This window comes from Pinus tabuliformis, chromosome Q, assembly GCF_031772625.1.
Source record: "Pinus tabuliformis cultivar Carrire ecotype Pingquan chromosome Q, CPIR1, whole genome shotgun sequence".
Classification (NCBI taxonomy): domain Eukaryota; kingdom Viridiplantae; phylum Streptophyta; class Pinopsida; order Pinales; family Pinaceae; genus Pinus; species Pinus tabuliformis.
The window spans coordinates 445,599,363-445,618,599 of record NC_142296.1 but is presented as its reverse complement, the minus strand read 5'-3'; the positions used below and the strand labels follow the sequence as shown (position 1 = coordinate 445,618,599).

Here is a 19,237-nt window from a genome sequence, read left to right as displayed (position 1 = left end):
TACCAGTTGCATGAGTTTTCCTATAAAGGAAACTCAACCATGCAGAAGGAATAAGGTTCCTTGAGGATTGCGCAGTTTTACAGGGTGTGAGATCAGTGTTACACTTGGTAACAGGAGGATCACCCAGAAAAATTGCGCAAGGAAATAGGAGGCTTGGAGGATAGAGGAGAAGGTTTGTGAGAAGCCTTGTTTTCATGTAAGCATTCAGGAGGATTGTACTGAGAGCTGGCTAGCTATGGGAACTAAGGCTTTGTGTAATTATGAGATATTTCCACCTTGTATGATAATACAGATAGTGGGGTTTTTAGCTGAGGCTTTTCCTTGAGTATTTTCTATGTTTCACGTGCATTGATTCTTATTCTTCTGGTTATATGTGTTCAACTCGATTCTTGCTCTATCTTTAAGCTTCCGCAAGTTTGATAGTAGAAGTAGATTATAGTATTTTGCTTTGGTATATTGCATTATCGAGTTAATCTACAGTCAGATTTTCTACATAGATCTCAGAGGTAGATTTGTAGAGAATTTGCAGGAAATTCTACAACAACAATGCTTTTAAGCATCTTATTGCTAACCAACTTTTCTAGTTTGAATCACCCAGTTCCATACAACAACATACAAGCCCTAAATTTGATTCTAAGCACCTTCTCTGATGAATCTGCAAGCACTTTTCTTTGTTGTAATCACATATGGTGGTTGTATCTCCTCCTCACATAATTTTTTGGCCATGAAAAAATAGAGAGACTTCCAAACCTTTCTCTGGCACCACAAATATACAACTCACAGCGCAAGCATTTAAACCATTAGGGGAGGGATGCCATTACCCAAATTGAAAAGAGGGAGGGAGGGACTAAAGACAGTGAAGAAAATCACATGTATTTAGGCAATTTTTAAATTTAAATCTAACAAACAAACAAACAAGCTAACAACATTTTACTGCTAACAACTGCTAACAATTTAAATGTATTATACTGCTGACAACTGCTAACAATTTAAATGTATTATACTGCTGACAACTGCTAACAATTTAAATGTATTATACTACTAACAACTTCGATCAACATTATACTGCTAACAACTGCTAACAAAAATTATGCATCATTCAATTACACTCGTAACATAATCATAATCCAATCAAGTACCAATCATAATCTAGACTACTTATAACATGTACCCGCCATACCCTTTATCACAAAAACCAGAAACTCTAACTCATTGAAGAAAATCACATGTATTTAAGCAATTTTTAAATTTAAATCTAACAAACAAACAAGCTAACAACATTTTATTGCTAACAACTGCTAACAATTTAAATGTATTATACTATTGACAACTGCTAACAATTTAAATGTATTATACTGCTAACAACTGTTAACAAAAATTATGCATCATTCAATTACAGTGGTAACATAATCATAATCCAATCAAATACCAATCATAATCTAGACTACTGATAGCATGTACCCGCCATACCCTCCATCACAAAAACCAAAAACTCTAACTCACTGAAAAAAATATACCAACATAACCACACGACATCAACTACAAACTCGTACCATATCGACCTAAAAAGAAAAACATTGCCCAAACAATCTCAACAAGATTGTACCCAAGCCAATTAGCAACACTAACAGCCAAAAACCCTGTTTACTTACAAAATTTCAATCAAGACCATGATTTACTAGATTCCTATATTCTTAAGAGATTCGAAGCTAAATTACTTAGTTAGGTCTCTTCGTCTTAAGCTAGTTGTAAACACTTTTCTATTTGTAAAACACTATGTATAGAAGTTCTATTAATAATATTAAGGGCAGGCACCCATTTTCTGTAACAAGATTTCAACAATATTTATGCTTTGTCTATTTTGTCGAGGGTTTCACCTCCTCCTAAGGATTTATTTCCAGACTCTTATTTCACTCTTCAATTCTTGGTTGAGACCCATATGGCCACGATTATAACTTTTCTTCTTACATTTCCAAGACAATAAATACATATTATTCTATAATTCATTAGGAATGATAGTTAAACATGAATTCTCTGGTGGGGCTTCTTATCTTGTTTAAAAATTAAGGCTCAGGCCTGTAGGGCCATGATTTTTTAGAATTCTTTCTTTGTTTTAAAGAAAAACAACTATATGCTCTTTTTGTCCTTTTATAGTTGAACCTGTAGCTTATTAAATATTTCAACAATACTTTCTACCTTGGTAGGTTGTGCTCATTTCAAACCCTATTCTCACATACAAAGTAGTATAATACACCAAATGCCAACACTGAGCGCGCAATTAGAATAAATTATCACAACCAGAACACCAAAACACCAAAACTACAACCAAACTTAACGCACTATTGCTGCACAAATGACTTGACACGTGGAGTCTTCATGCTTCAAACCCCACAATTTACACAAAACCCACAATTTAGACAAAACCAACACAACTGAAAGTGTTCAAAAACATAGGCAAATAAGCACAAAGGCACAATAATCCATCCAGTTAAATGTGTTTAAAAACACAGGTAGATATAGGATGGTAGGACAATGTCCTACCTTCTAGGTCTTGTTTTGTCGGCTTCCTCCATGCCAGCGTGCCACAGGAACCCCAGTTGCTCCATAAACCATAGGTCCAACTGCCAATCGTACAGTGACCTGCAAGACAAGCCTGACAGGGGGTTAGACATCCAAAAACCTGCATAAAACAAGAAATATCTCCAATGTAGCTCAAAAGCTTACTCTTTTACCTGATAAAACCCTTCGGAGCACGAAACCACCATAACCAGCATCGAGCCGAGCTAAATCCACCATAAGGACGAACACAGACGAATACCAAGGCCAATACACCATACGGGGAAGAGAAAACAACCCAATAAACCATACCAAACTCCAGATAACAACCTCACAACCTCTCGAACAAGAAACATAAAGACCCCATAACCCACTATTTGCAGGGCCAAGGACAGGCATGGCTGCGAGTGGCATTGTAGCAGCACCGTGCAAGTACCCGAGACCAGAAACACACAAGAAACATGTCTGAACAAAATAAGGCAGAGGTTGAGTGAATCCTCGAACAAGTCACTGCTAGGTTAACTTAACATGCCCTAAACCGGTTGAATTGGTCACCACACACACATGACAAGTGTCTGCAGGTGGATGACAGGTGTCATATGACACCTCAGCTAGTTGATGTGGCATTGGTGAGGTCCTAGAAGGACCCGTTCGCGTAATTGCGTACCTCCCCTAATGAATTTCAATAATAAGTACACCAAATACTTTAATTTCAAAGGCTCAAAATGGAATATGACCTAAAAAATTCATATGAATTTTGAAATAAAGTTACCCTATTTAAATGTTGAAAATATTGTTCATTCACAATTTGAGTTTACCTATTGTTTTTCTATTCCTTCATAATTAATGTGCTTCTTTCTACTATAGTGCACAATCTTTTGGATAGTGAATGAATTCCGTCTATCATAAAGATTTCGTGCGTTTCATCCACTTCAACCATATCATTTTGATCCCGCCATGGAATCTTTAAAATAAAAAGAATATCAGATAATATATTCTAATGGTAAAAATTCTTATTAGAATTGTTAAAATAAAAGGAATATGTGGTAATATATTCTAATGGTAAAAGTTCTTATTTCAGTGGATATAGTAATATAATTTATGGAGATGGATGTATGGTATTTATTTTTCTAATTTATGGAGATAGATGTTACAATTTACAACAATTTTGCATGAGAGCTTTTCTGAAAGGAACAAGATTTATTTACTAAAGAGTGACTAAAGGGTGTGGTGGTCACATAGTATAGCCTTTTTTTGCGCTCGAATTAGTAGCAAGAATTATTAATCTATTGCTCTTTAAACCGAAATGGAGCAAAATTAAGGGGACATGGTGTAGGCAAGGATTTAATGGATACTATAAATTATTTATTAACTAAAGAGTGACTAATATTAACTAAAGAGTGACTAACGGGCATTGGTGGTTACAAAGTATAGCCTTTTTTGTGCTGACATTAGTAGCAAAAATTATTCTCTGCTTAATTATCTCTTGCTCTTTAAACCGAAATGGAGCAAAATTAAAGAAACATGGTATAATCAATGATTTAATGGATACTATAAATTAGAAATACACAATACCAATTATAAAACACTAATCACAAGTGAATAAAATCAAAATAAAATTCAGAAAAAACATTATTTCATTTTGATTTTTTTTAATAAAAAGTTTATTTAATATACGCGTTATACCCTTCCCAATTAAATTAAAACTGGACCACTCAAATTTAATGTTGCATTGTTTTTTCAAATTAAAATGGTACAAAATTGCAGCTGTGGATGGGAAAGCTCGGTAAAATATCAAAACATCACACCACGTGTCTAGTATTTTTCTGGCATCTTATTTGCTTTGTCTTTTTCTACAATAAATTTGATTACTACTTTCCGAATTTTTAAAGTTCAATGGTGAAAATAGTCAAAATTCCAGGTGAAAATAGTCAAAATTCCAGGTTCATCAATTTTTCTTTTCTCCGTATGACCTAATCTCATCTCAGCAGTTGTGAGGATAAATTTTCTTTTACTTTTATGCCCAAATACCCTACCCACATGATTAAACGGCTCCCTTTCTGCTTCCTTCCCACTTTTCCCTCTGCATATTCTGGTCCTTTCCGCGACAGAGTCTTTCCATTTGTTTCAAATGGGCCGAGCTTTTAAGGATTCCTTTGGAGAGCACAATTGGGAGCTCAGAAGGTTTCACGTTGTAAAAGACGGGAATTGATAATAATGGAACCTCCCACTTTAACATGAGGAGGAGCTAGTTCATTCAAAAATGAGGTCTGTATGAGCTCTCCTCATATTGACGTCGGTGTTCCTCATTATTTCCCTCTTTTACAGCGTGAGATCTTCTAGGTTTCGATGCAGGGCAAAGATGGAGTGTATGTTAACGAAAATTTTTGAAATACAAGAAGTGACAGAGGCCCTCTTTGACGTTTCATCTTTAATCTGTCGACACGAGCTTAGAGGCGTGTTTTGAGTGAGATATCTTACTCTCTTATTACCCCTTGTTATTTTGCACGGGTTTACAAAGTTTCAGGTGATTTTTCTTTGTTTTATAGTGAAGTATTGTGGAGAAGGGTTTTATAAAACAGCCTTGACTGTGGATATACCCATTCAAGACAAAAAGAGGGTATATCAACCCAGGTCGAACTTTTATCTTGGGTATATCCACACAGGTCGAACTTTTAAGATAAATTGTACACATCGATCAAAGATCCTTAGAGCAGTATGCGATCGAATATCTACCTTGTTTAGAAGAAAACAGAGATTTTAGGAAACTGTTGTTATTGCAGTAGTGGCCAAGGGCGTAGAGATTTGGGTGTCGAAAAAACAACCTTGGCAAAATAATTCTTGTTAACCCGTAAAAGATCTGATTAGTTCAACCCTGCAGAAGTTACAGCTCTAAGGTCTTTCAATTCGTTCATCGGGGCTTAACTCAACATGATATGCGAATAGACAGTGACGAAGGAGGTATGTACATCGTCTCTCACTTTCCCTGAGCTTTTCCGCCACCACCTCATCTCGTTGTATTGTAGGATTTGATTTGAACAACTGGGTACAAAGTTTTTGGATGCGTTCTATGGATTGCTCTACTGATGTAAGCATCCTTACCCTTCCCTGTCTTCCCTTCAAAAGATCCTAAGGTTTTTGTTGTAACTTTGGAAACATGATCATTGAAGCGAAGCACCCCACTTACGATTTCCAAAGCCCACAAGGAAGCTGTTGCAAATATTTTCTTTCTTTAAGGCGTTTTCTGATTTGGAAACTTTGGTGTTTGATCCATGTGTCTGATGAGAACATATCTTTTCTCCTAAAATGTTATAAGTTCAAATACAGAGTACAGTACCTCCAGAGATTATTGAAGCCGAGCACCCCACTTGAAATTTCCAAACCCCATAAGGACCCGAGCACCCCACTTGAAATTTCCAAGCCCCATAAGGAAGCTGTTGCAAATATTTTCTTGTTTTAAAGCTTTGTCTGATTTGGAAACTTTGGTGTTTGATCCATCTGTCTGATGGTTGAGAACATATCTTTCCTCTTCAAGTTCAAATACAGAGTAGGGCAGAGTATGTACACCTCCAGATTTCAAATATATGGAGGGTCCCATTATCTTACAAATGTCTGGCTTGGCTATTGTTGCTATTGTTATTGTTATTATTGTTATTGTTAATGGAGCGACAATCTACATCCACTTAGTTTCAACAAACATACTTCCAAATTCTCTAACAATTTAGTGCTTCTTGACTGCGATGTCGCAACAATTTCACTATCTCAGGTGAGAGACTAAAAATATTTGCACTGTGTGGTCCTTAGATCTCACAAGTACAAATAGCACATCGACTATGCTGGGTAGAAACACACTTGATAGGTACAAATTTGAGAAAAGCATTTTGTAGTGGTATTGGAAATCTAAGCAATTTTACAGTCTTGGATATCGGAAGTTCTTTGTTGAAAATGCTGACCCTTGCTTGACTTAGTTACTTAAGGAGCTTGAAAGAAAACTATTGGCTCTTTTGTTTATGATTTGGAATCTTTGTTAGATTTATTGGCATTCAACAGTGTCTAGGATCACTATGTGAAAGTGGCAATTACCTTGGATGATACGGTGAGGGTTGAGGAGCTTGGGTTAAATTTGACTCTCACTTAGAGGCAGGGTTGAGGAGTTTGGGTTAAATTTGACCCTCCCTTAGAGGCACCATTTTGTGAATGTCCAACAAGGAATTGACTTAGCCACTTAGCATTGTGCATTGAAGGAAATATAATTTCTTTGGAGTATTCGAAACTGCTAAAACTAAGAGTCTTTTATAAAAGAGGATGAACCAAGGCTTTACATTTAAGGTCCATTGTGAATCCTCCAAGCTAGTTGCGTTAAAAGAATAATGAACCATCTTCGTGATGGTTGTCAACTTCGTCTTGAAAAGGCAAGTTATGGAACCATTTGATAAATCAGTTATAAACTAGCAGAAATCAGAAAATAGAACAGATGCATCTGATTTGTTGATGTTGCAATCGTTGCCCTCATTGTTTTGTTGGATCAACAACATTTCGAAGAGCACCACTTACTAGGAGAGAAATTAGATGGAATGGGTGTACACCTAATTCGTCACAACAAGAATGTGTGAACCCAAATGGAAAGATTCAGTCAACTGTAACATTTCATGATCCTAACCTTAATTTAAATCGTCATGAATCCATAATCTCAACCTCAATTCAGGCAGAATTGTAAGAATCTCCCCGTAGGCCTTTGTGTAATGAAGAGTTAGACTCCAAGGGGGAAAAAGAGCCCAAGGATGAATTTGAAGAAGCCAAAAAACTCCATACCAAAATGTGGGTATGGAATAGGAGTGATATGGCGTTGTTATGCTGAGTCTCGTTCCTGAAAATGGTGAGGAAAATTGTCATTTGATAAGTAAAGGAGGGCTCACTTCTGTCCCTTGCAGAATTTTGTCAATCCTACATAAGAGGATAATTAGTGCGATTCTATGGGGTCATCTCTTGAGTCCTAAACATGAATTAAGGCTAACAGGAAGGTCAAAATTGACTAGTTGACCACGTAGGAAGACATGAAATATGGGTATTAGGGAACTAGGATAAAATTAGGGATGTTTGGAAAACTGTAAGGCATCTAAGAGGCTAGAAAAGTAATAACAATGGCCACAATACAAAATAAGACAACTGACGATTTTGAAAGAGGCCAAATGTTTGTGCATATGCTTGCTGTAGTTCCTGTAGGGATAGATTAAAGGTTGGACAAAGTCCAACTGCTGGCAGTTTTTCTCCTGCAGGCAGGTCTCCATGGATGGTTGCTTTTTCTCCAGCAGTAGGATTCTGAGGATGGTTGCTGGCAGTAGGAAATGCTACTGTTCTATTAAAATTGTCACCTAGGGCAAAATTACACCTTGGGACAGCTCATTTGATGGAGATGATGATTGCATTAGATTCCTTTTTTTGAGAGGACCAAAGTTGATATAAAGATCATCTCATTCGGACAAGCAGATGTATGATTTTGAATTTATGCCCACTCATAAATTGTTCAGGTCGGCTTCATCATCATGTAGATTCATGGAGCCCAATAGACATGACCCTTTCAACTTCATTGACTTGTATAAATACAAGTGTTCCTCCTCCTCATTTGGCACATTCATCACTCACTCATTCTCTTTCCTTCTCTTATTGGTTCGTACAACATTGGGCAGCATCTCTCTCTCACACGTGTGGCAAGAAGGACGAGTTTTTTTCTGGGTTGAATTGCAGAACCGAAATTTCAGAATTTCAGACAGTTTGACCAGCTTTGACCAAGGACTTGTTGACTAGTTTTGACTACGATTTTTGGAGGAACATTTTTGTTTGACCAGGCCGCATTTACTGGCATAGAAATTGAGATTTTCTGGGCTGTTTGACCTGTGTTGACTGCAGGGTTGACCACAGTTTGACTGAATTTGACTGCTGATTTTGTGACTATTTTGGGCTGACTTTGACTGTTGTTGGGGGCTGATTTTGAAAATTTGACTGCCTTTGACTGCGTTTCAAAGGAGGAGTTTGACTGTTGTTTTGACCAATGTTGACTTTCTGGTTAGGGCTGAAGTTTGACTATAGAAATACACATGGCTGCTTTGACTTTGAATTGGGCATTTCATTTGACTTTTGTACTCTCTTTCTCTGCTGAACTTTTGATATAATAATAAGAAGAATTGATAAAGGGGTTTTTCCTTGGCATCTGCCAAATTTGGTGTCTTCTTGTCTTGGCTTGTTTTCTGCATTTTGTTTCATGTTCTATCTGCTTTTATTGTTAATGTGATTATTGTGATTGCTATTGGAAATTGTTATTGGGCTACTAAGGAACATTGAAGTAAATTGTGTTAAGCATAGAACATACCATTGTTAACTAAAATTAACAGGGAATTAGAGCCCAAGTGAAGACAAAGCCCAAGCAATAGTGAGAAAAGCAATCACTAAGGAACGCTGTTGGACAAAGAATATTGGTCTAGCTTCAATGAGGACTACATCATACTTCAAATCCAAGGACAAGCTCCAGGACAAATCCGACTATCGTGCATGGAAGATGACTTTGGATTTGACTTTGGAAAAGGATGATGCTTTGGACTATGTAAAGGGAAGAGTGGTGGAGCCTTCTTCAAATGCACCTGCTGCTGTAAAAACAAAATACAAGAAAGGTGAGGTCAAAGCTAAAAAAATTATTGTAGATTCCATTCACAAGCCTTTGGTTGCCTATATTTATGATTTGGAAACATCTAAGGAGATGTATGACAAGCTGGTTGGGGTGTTTAAAGTAAACAATGCAAATCAAGTCCTCTTTCTCAAGAACAAGCTAAAAGACATCAAGATGGATAGAGGAGAGTCCATTCAATCCTACTTTATGGGGATTATCGAAATCAAGGATGGTCTCCAATCTATTGGAGAAGTTGTTGGTGACTGGGAGCTCACTCTTATTGCACTTGGAGGTCTTACAAGAGCATGGAATGTGTTTAACACCACCATCCTCAACAATGACAAGATTCCAGGTTTTGATGAATTATTGGCTAGATGCACTCAAGAAGAAATAAGGATGATGGAGAGAGATAAGTTTTCAAATGGAAATGATTCTACCGCTTTCTCTGCTCATGCTAAAAGGAAGAAAAATGCTGGTCCAAGGAGACAAGGTCAAGGATTTAAGCTGAGATTCAAAGAAGGAAGAAAAGGAAGAGGTTTCAATTGCAACCTCACAAGAAAGTCCTCACAAGAAGGATACTCCAAGGGATGATGACAAGAACAACCACAACAACTACAAAGGCAATGACAATCAAAGAAACAAGTTCAACAATAAAGGAAAGAGGAATGCTCCCGCTACTCGATATGGAAATGGTCGTCCTCCCAAAAGATCAAGAAATTTCAAGTATGAGGAAAGTAATGTTGTAGAAAAACAAAATGAATTTTGTCTTATTTCCTCTTTATTTACTGTGTCTCCTCTGGATACATTGGATCATTGGTTGATTGATAGTGGAGCCTCAAGGCACTTTACTGGGTATAAAGAGGTCCTCTCAAATTTGGTTGAAAATAAGACTAACTTGGAAATCATACTTGGAGATAATGCCACGTATCTCGTGAAAGGAATAGGTAACGTCACTCTTCACTCGAATCAAGGCAAAACCATTCATCTACAAGAAGTATTGTATGTGCTCCATTTGAAGAAGAACTTGGTATCTATTTATGCGATGGAAGATAAAGACTTCAAGGTAACATTCATGGACGGAAAGGTACATCTTTGGCAAAGAAACCCTAAAGATGCATTTACACTTAGATTTAGTGTTGATTGTCTTTATCAAGTTGGAGGAAGTCCTTTGAGAGCCATGTCTTGCGATACTTCTTTTCAATTTGAATTATGGCATCAAAGATTTGACCACCTTCATTTCAAAGCCTTACCTCGGGTAAGGAAGATGGTCACAGGTATGCCCGATTTCAACATGAATCATGAAGGTGTTTGTCAGGGTTGTGAAGCTGGGAAACTTACAAGGGGACCATTCCCTTCAAGTGAAAGTCAAACTTTTGATATTCTTCAATTGGTCCATGCTGACCTATTTGGTATGTTGGCCATAACATCATTAGGAGGATACTTATATTATGCTATCTTTGTGGATGACTTCTCTCGCAAAACATGGATCTATTTCTTGAAGAAGAAGGATGAAGTGTTCAAATGGTTTCGTTCTTTTAAAGTCTTGGTGTAGAGTCAAACAGGGAACCATTCATGCCATGCTTCATGATCTAGGTATATTGAAGTTCTTATGGGGAGAAGCTGCAAATACTGTCGTATATGTTCAAAATAGGTGTCCACATCAAGCATTGGATTTCAAGACACTTGAAGAAGTTTTCACTGGTAAGAAACTTGATGTTTTTCATTTTAGAATATTTGGTTGTCCTGTTTATTTTCATGTGCCTAAAGAAAAGAGAAACAAGTTGGGAGCATGCAGGAAGAAAGGAACTTTTGTGGGCTAAAGTGAAAAATCAAAGGCATATAGAATTTATGTACCTGGTCAACGAGATGTGGAAGTAAGCCATGATGTTACATTCAATGAAGACATTGCTCTTGGGAAAGCTAGAGATCTCCCCATTCCAGGAAAAGAGAATGATGATGCTACAGGAAAGCAGGATGAACCTCCGTTCGATGAGCATATGCCCAATAGATCCCATTGATCCACCTCCTAGTGATCCCTCTTCCTCAAGAAAAAGGACCTTTGTCGCTCAAAGACACTCTCAAAGATGTTGAAAGCATATTGCTCCAAGAGGAACATTTTGTGAAAGTAAGAAGCCAAACAGGTATCAAGAGTACCTCGCTGCTATGAGTACTATTGTTCAATTTGAGCCTTGTATGTTTGAAGAAGCAGTGAAACACCGAGTATGGAAGGATGCGATGAATGAGGAGTACAAATCCATCATGAAGAATGATGTATGGGATGTGGTTCCTAGACCCAAGGACAAGTCTGTGGTCACTTCTAAATGGCTTTACAAAATCAAACATGGCGCTGATGGGAGTGTTGAAAAATACAAGGCCAGATTCGTTGCTCAAGGCTTCTCTCAAAAGGAAGGGGTGGACTATGATGAGATATTTGCACCAGTTGCCCGATATACCACTATTTGTTCAATTATAGCTCTTACTGCCTCTCAAGGATGGAGCCTACACCAAATGGATGTTAAGACTGCTTTCTTGCATGGCTCGCTTAAGGAGGAAGTCTACCTGGAACAACCTGAGGGGTTTGAAGTACAAGATCGAAGGACACACGTATGCAGATTGAAGATTGCCCTCTGTGGGTTGAAGCAAGCCCTTAAGGTTGTCATGAGAGGATTGATAGCTATCTTATGAAGCTAGGATTTACAAGGAGCGAAGTTGACCCTAACCTATATTTCAAGGTTGAAAATGACATGCCTCTCATTCTGGTTCTTTATGTGGATGATCTCTTTCTGACAGGTGCAAACCCTCTCATTTATCAATGCAAGAGGGAGTTGGCTTCCGAATTCGAGATGAAGGACCTAGGACTTATGCATTACTTCCTAGGCTTGGAGGGCTGGCAAAAGTCAGGTGAGATTTTCCTATCTCAAGGAAAATACATTGTGAAGCTCCTCGAGAGATGTGGGATGGTGGATTGCAAGTCTATGTCTATTCTGATGGAACTCAACTTCAAGAAGCTATGTGGAAGTGCTGTTGGGCTCGAATTGGCAAATCCTTCCGAATATAGAAAACTTGTGGGGGCCCTGATGTTCTTAATAAACTCCCGTCCTGACATATGCTTCATTGTGAATATGTTGAGTCAATATATGGTTGAGCTTCATCACATTCATTGGATTGCTGCTAAGAATTTCTTGAGATATCTCCGGGGCACAATCTGTTATGGACGGTGCGATACACTACCTGGAATTTGAGGCTGCATGGATATACAAAGATGCTGATTGGGCTGGCAATGTGGTGGATCGTAAGCGCACATCTAGATGTTGCTTCTCATTAGGATTTGCTTCAGTTTCTTGGATGAGCAGGAAGTAGAAATCCGTTGCACTATGCACCACTGAGGCCAAATACATTGCAACTAGTATGGCCTTGTGAAGCTGTTTGGTTGAGGAAGCTCTTCAGTGAGCTATTTGAGCACATGTTAGATACCATCGTGATCTTCTGCCACCACCAAAGTGGGAATTGCCTTTCAGAGAATCCTGTATTCCACGACCGCTCTAAGCACATTGATATCAGGTACCACTTTATTCGGGATATGGTACAGTCGAGAGCAATGAGCTCCAACACATCAGGACTGATGAGCAGGTCGCAGATATCCTCATGAAGCCTTTGGGGAAGGTCAAATTTTTAACCTTCTGAGAGAGACTTGGAGTCGTGGAAAGACCCTCCCATGAGTGTCCTGCTTGAGTTGGACACTGAGCTCTGGGAGCTCCTAGGGGCTTGGGGTACTTCTTGGAGCTATGAGCGACCATAGGGTGAGTGGTTCACCTTCCCCTATGTGGTGCGTTGTGTATAGGGTGAGTGGTTCACCTTCCCCTATGTGGTGCGCTGTGTATAGGGTGAGAGGTTCACCCTCCCCTATGATACCCCATGGTGACATGTGTGTAGGGTGAGTGGTTCACCTTCCCTTATGATTGACATATGCATATGATGAGTGGTTCACCTTCCCCTATGGCATATGAGCAGGATGAGTGGTTCACCTTTTCCTGTTGATGCCCCAACATACATCCTACCAATGTAGTCTGAGACTCATGGGAAGTACCTCTCATCTGGCCAATGAGTTGGGAAATGTGGATAGGGACCATAGCACTACCGATGGATGCATTGTGTACTGCCGTACTCCCTATGTCTAGGATGCATGGTGTTCAACAACTTGATCTGGGATCATTTGAGGTTCTACCTTTGGACTGACTTTTGTTAGTGGAGAGTGGTAATGTCTTGTGACTCACTCTCAATTGATTCTTCTTCATTATTACTTCACGGTTCAATAGAGCAAAGATGAGATGACATAGATGATACATGAAGACAGATGGATTGGTAGTGGAATTCTCCCTAGTTGAGAGGGAGTGTTAAAATTGGAAACTAGGGCTAAATTCCACCTTGGGACAACTCATTTGATGTATATGATGATTGCATTAGATTCCTCTTTTTGAGAGGACCAAGATTGATATAAAGATCATCTCATTCGGACAAGTAGAAGTATGATTTTGAATTTATGCCTAGTCATGTACAAATTGTTCAGGTCGGCCTCATCATCATGTAGGCTCATAGAGCCCAGTGGACATGACACTTCACCCTCTTCGACTTATATAAATACAAGTGTCCCTCCTCATTTGGCACATTCATCACTTGCTCATTCTCTCCTTCTCTTATTGGTTCGTACAACATTGGGCAGCTTCTCTCTCACACGTGTGGCAAGGACGAGTTTTTCCTGGGCTGAATTGCAGAACCAAAATTTCAGAATTTCAGACAGTTTGATCAGCTTTGACCAGTTTTGACTTGTGGTTTTTGGAGGAACATTTGTGTTTGTCCAGGCCGCATTGACTTGCACATAAATCCAGATTTTCTGGTCTGTGTTGACCTGTGTTGACCACAGGTTGACTGCTGCTTTTGTGACTGTTTTTGGCTGACTTTGACTGCTGCTGGAGGCAAAGTTTGACTGCCTTTGACCAAGCTTCAAAGGAGGAGTTTAATTGCTGTTTTGACCAGTGTTGACTTTGCGGTTAGAGCTGAAGTTTGACTCTAGTTGACTGCAGAAATTGACAGGGCTCTTTTGACTTTGAATTGGGCAAGTCAATTTGAATTTTGTTCTCTCTCTCTCTCTGTGTGCTGAACTTTTGATATAATAATACGAAGAATTGATCAAAGGGTTTTCCCCACTTTGGAGTTTTTTCCTGCACATCTGGTGTCCTCTTGTCTTGGATTTTCTTCTGCATTTTGTTTATGTACTATCTGTTTTTATTGTCAATGTGATTATTGTGATTGCTATTGGAAATTGTTATTGGGCTACTAAGGAACATTGAAGTAAATTGTGCTAAGCATAGAACGTACCATTGTTAACTAAAATTAACACGTTCAAATCCTCTTATCTTGAGTTTCCCTGGCTTTGTTCCCTTAGGAGATATGGGAGATGACTTTATTTCATTATCCTCAGAATGCTCATCTTTCATAACGCTCCGAATCTAACATGGTGTGAAACATGGACACTTTCATGTATAATAAAACGTTAGCGCAAACAGTATTTTTTTATGGTTGTCCTGTTTAGGCTCTGGGCCTCTCCAAAAAATCTTGGAAGAAAGTTGAAAAAGTTCAGAAACTATTCCTTTTAGAGTATCTGGGAATTAAAAATATAAACCCCTTACTCTGATGTTAGCAGAAACAAGTGTGTTACTTTTAGAAGGAGAAGCATTATGTCAATTTATGATATATATTATCAAAATACAGCATATGGATATGAATGCATTACTGAGGCAATCTAAGATTGCATCTCAAGATAAGGTAGCATTCAGTGATTACTACGTGAGTGGATGAAAAACCCTTCAGGTCATTGGTTAGTAGTCCAACACTTAATTTCCCAAGTCACTCAGGAGCCATTGACCTGATGGATTCTGTGCTTCCACCACTTATCTTGAATAACGTGGCACCCTTGCAGAAATTCAGATGGCCTAATCTCCTCTTGTAATGAGCAGCCTATTGAGATTTTTCATGATTTCAAACAGCTGCATTTGAAATCTCCCACTTCAAAAATCATGAAAGCATGAAAACAAGCTGCACTAACCAAAAGGAAATGAGTTAAATCTTCAAGCTATTTTTGATCAATTGAAACAGAAACTAGATAGAAGAAAGCAAACTGAAATCCAAAGCAATAGAATCAAAATTCTACAACAAATTGTTCGAGCAAAACATCAAAAGTAAAATTATAAGCAATGGAAATTAACAATAACGAGAGCAAAACTAGGTTTGAGCAGAAACAGAGTCTTGAGAGGCAAACCATCCAATTTTGATAAGCAGAAAATAAGCTGAAAGCAAACAAAATTACTTTTGGAAAAATGAAGTGAAGCTTGCTCTCTATTGCAGGGTATTCACAAGCAAACATGCACCATAAGAAAACCAATGCTCATTCAGTTCCTGGAGAAAGGCTCATCTGTATAGAAGGCCAGTAGGTAAGCATCTTGTTGAAAACAGTTACATCACTTGGATGAATCAGGACCACTTTCATGGCTGATTGCTCAATTTCTGATCACTGATCCTCATTACCTTGGTCCCTTAGATGGGGTTACTTGGATCCTCAGTCATGCGCACAATGTTATGTTTTATGATCAGCAAATTTACTTTTAAATTTCCCCTTTGAATCGTGCTTATGTTTACATCAAATCACAAACGTTTGCAAATTCTTCTGATTTATTACTACAGTGCAACTGTTGGTTTCTTTTCAATTTTTTGTCACCACTGAAACTTACTCTAGAAAATGTTGCTTTCACTCTGATATGGATAAGAATAACAGTGGTGGCAAGGATCCATTGCATTTATTGGTGCATTGTTTGCCAGTAGTATAGTTCAACCTTGATTCTTGGCTATCCTTCTTTTTAGCCTCCCATCTCATGTGCAAGTACAGACTCAAATTGTTAAAGAAGGCATTCAATTTGTGAATTCTTGTGGGTTACTGTGATTTTGATTCCTGAAAAATCAGATTCTTTGAAAGCAATGCTCCAACACTTGCATAGTTTACTAGAGTAGTAAATAACATAGCAAGAATGGTCTTAACCTAGGTGAGCACCACTGTGAGGGAGCAAGAAATCGAATTGACAATCCTTGCTGACTGAATGACACTTTGACTTTTGATCATCAATACGCCAGCTTTAATGTGATGTTTCATTGTTAGCAGCGAAGTGTTTGTATGTGTATAGTCTTCTAAACCAGCAGGCTTTCTAAAGATAATTCGAGACAGGTCACAAAGGATTGAAATTCCTTGCTGCGTTATTGAAGATCTACTCTAGAGATAATTGACGGTTGTTTTGATTGCCAGGAAAAGAATACGTGTCCCTAAAATCTCCAGAATATCCTATCAACAGAACAACTGACACTCAATGCGAAAGCCTAATTGCACACTAGCATGACTGGTAAAAGGGTGTGGAGGTAGGGTTCCTCAGTAGACCTTTTTCAAGATCCCGATTTACTTCAAACAGGCAAGTGGTTTTTTTAGTACGGCATTCTATATATCAGCACATCCGAATAACTTAATTTAGTGAAAACGCATACCTGTTTCAAAAGTTAATAGCCTAACTTTTGACTCGCTAATCTTGATTATGGGAAGCAAGAAAATAGCCATGGTGGGGAAGGTTCCTTTTTCCAACAGCTCCTCCAAAATATCCTCCCATAAGGCTCCATACAATAGGTCATAAATAAACCAGTGATCAAGACAGGCGTAGAGGAATGTTTTAGAATCATAAGAGACAGGTACTTAGCTGGACATTAAAGACTAGCAAGTTGGCAAGACTATGCTGAAATGAAAGCAAAAGGTAGATGATAAACATGAAACCAAAATTAAAGGAATCTTATTCTCAGAAAAAGATTAAAAATTTCTTAATCTAAGCAAGCGAAAGTAAACCTATGCTACAGAAAGAAAACAATACCTATTTCTGTTTCATATGTTGAACACGTAAACCTATGCTATAGACAGAAAATAATACCTATTTCTGTGTCATATGTTGAACATGAACAACGTATGTCATATGAAGTAATATTGGTAGTGTAACCACCCATACTGATGGTTCAGCCCTGAACATGGTTCTCGTGTCGAGTGGGCAAAAAAGTACTCTGCAAAATGGTATAAAACAAGGTACAATCCAGAAATAGCTCCCTTGTGATGAAAATTTTCACGAAAATTTAAAACACAAAGGGCCCCGATAATAACCAGGAGTAATGTTTTTGGATTTTGGCCCAGTAACCATTACTCTTTTTGTAATGTTCCCAATTTTATGAATGAAAAAAATTAAAAATCACTGAGGAGTTTTACCAATTTTTGGTAATATTAAATTAATAAAGCAAAATACTATTTTTGGTGGAGAAAGGTTGAAATTATTATTTTAATGGAGAATGGTGGGCAAAATAATATTTTATTGAGGGGAGACAAATCATTATCTTAATGGAGAATGACGACAATAATATTTTATTGGAGAATTGAGACATTACTATTTTATTTAAAATGGAGAATCTAGAAGCTAGAGGGAGACTCCATGAATAATTATAACAGGAGGAATTCAATTGCAGATAATTTTATTCCTATCTATCTTTGACATAGAAAATAGGTTAAGAGAGTTTCAAGAGTTTCAGGCAAAAGTCAAAGCTAATTTCAGTGGACTTCAAGTGCCACACTATTTAGCTCTTTGGGAGGATTATTTTAGATCTTCCATTGTGCTTATTGCAGAAGATCTAATTATCATTGTTTGCAGGAGGCTCCAACATTGGGGTGTAATTTGATTGCAGGATCATTCGATCACCAGGGCCAAGCTTATTTGTCTCACCAAGTGAAGATCGAACCACCCAATCTGGAGGAGGAATTTATATTTGCAAATCCAGAAATTATCTTGGGCCAAGAAGGGGTCGAGTTCATTAAAATTGCCGGAGGGCTGAGTTAATAATGACGAGGGCTGAACTGAATTGCTGATTTAATGATGAGCCGAAATTATCTCCAAGGAGAGATGTGATGCAAAAAGGATTTAGGAGGCCGCATATTCTATCTCGATGCCAAGGAAGAACACATTTAAATTCTTACAAGAAGAGGATCGAGCTCATTCAAGAGGGAAGAGGCCAAGTCATCTTGCACCAATACTTAGGATTCAACATGCCAAAAGACACATTTTAGAGGAGGATCGATTGCCTTGATTACCTGATCCTTCATTCTAGACTTAGAGACTTTTGGGCCGAACTGTCATTCATCATTCCGCTTCCAATTCTAAGTGCTATTTTCGTCATACAAGAAGGGACATATTAGTTTAAGGTGAGGAGGATGAATTATGAAGTTTCCAGGCATTGTTTTTTAGAACGCTGAGCAATATATTGCATAAGGGTTTATGGTACCAAGTGCTGGCAAAAAGGGGACAAAATTCTAAATTAAGGAGTCGTTGATACGCTTATGTACCAGATCTAGAAATTTCCTTGAGACCACATTCTTTGCATGCTTGTAGCAGCCTATTCAGGGGAGGCTGAGTTGGATTTAGAAGTACAACCAAATCAGTCAATTTAAGTTGTGTTCGTGGGTGCACTTTCTAGGTGTATACTTGACAATGGCATTGTAAATTTGACATTTTGCTCTCAATTAAAGATATGATTTGCTTCATAATATATGAATGTTATCTCTCAAGTTTGATACACATCCTGTGTTGTCCAGGGAAGCAAATTTTTAGAATTGCATACAAATTGTTGTTCAGGATTGGATCATTATATTGTTTGTCATCTATCTCTATGCTTTCAGAGTTGAAAAAGTGGAGGAATAAGCTCACGGGATTGTTTTTACCGGCAGAACCCAGTTTGGCAAAATAAGTCCTAAGACCTTATGGGAGCATTTTGAGGCATCAATCGACGTTTTTTGGGGGTAAAACTTTGGCGCTTTGGTGCAACACTTTTTCATGCTATTCTACACATAGATACCTTTCCAACGGTGCAAGAATCACATCAGGCAAAAGTTATGCCACT

The 19,237-nt window shown here is 38.1% G+C and overlaps 1 protein-coding gene across 3 annotated transcripts in view; it reads left to right on the top strand.

The window, feature by feature from the left end:
• Positions 1–4,588: 4,588 nt before the first annotated feature.
• Positions 4,589–19,237, top strand: part of LOC149220119 (uncharacterized) — an 81,239-nt gene continuing 66,590 nt past the window's right edge. The window contains exons 1-2 of one of the 3 annotated variants that reach the window (XM_089384668.1): positions 4,589–4,824; positions 4,912–5,023. The gene's annotated coding sequence lies outside the window, so the exon portion shown is untranslated. Of the gene's footprint in view, positions 4,825–4,899; positions 5,024–5,219; positions 5,518–19,237 lie in introns of those variants that run through there. The other 2 variants (XM_089384667.1, XM_089384669.1) reach the window with 2 other exon arrangements.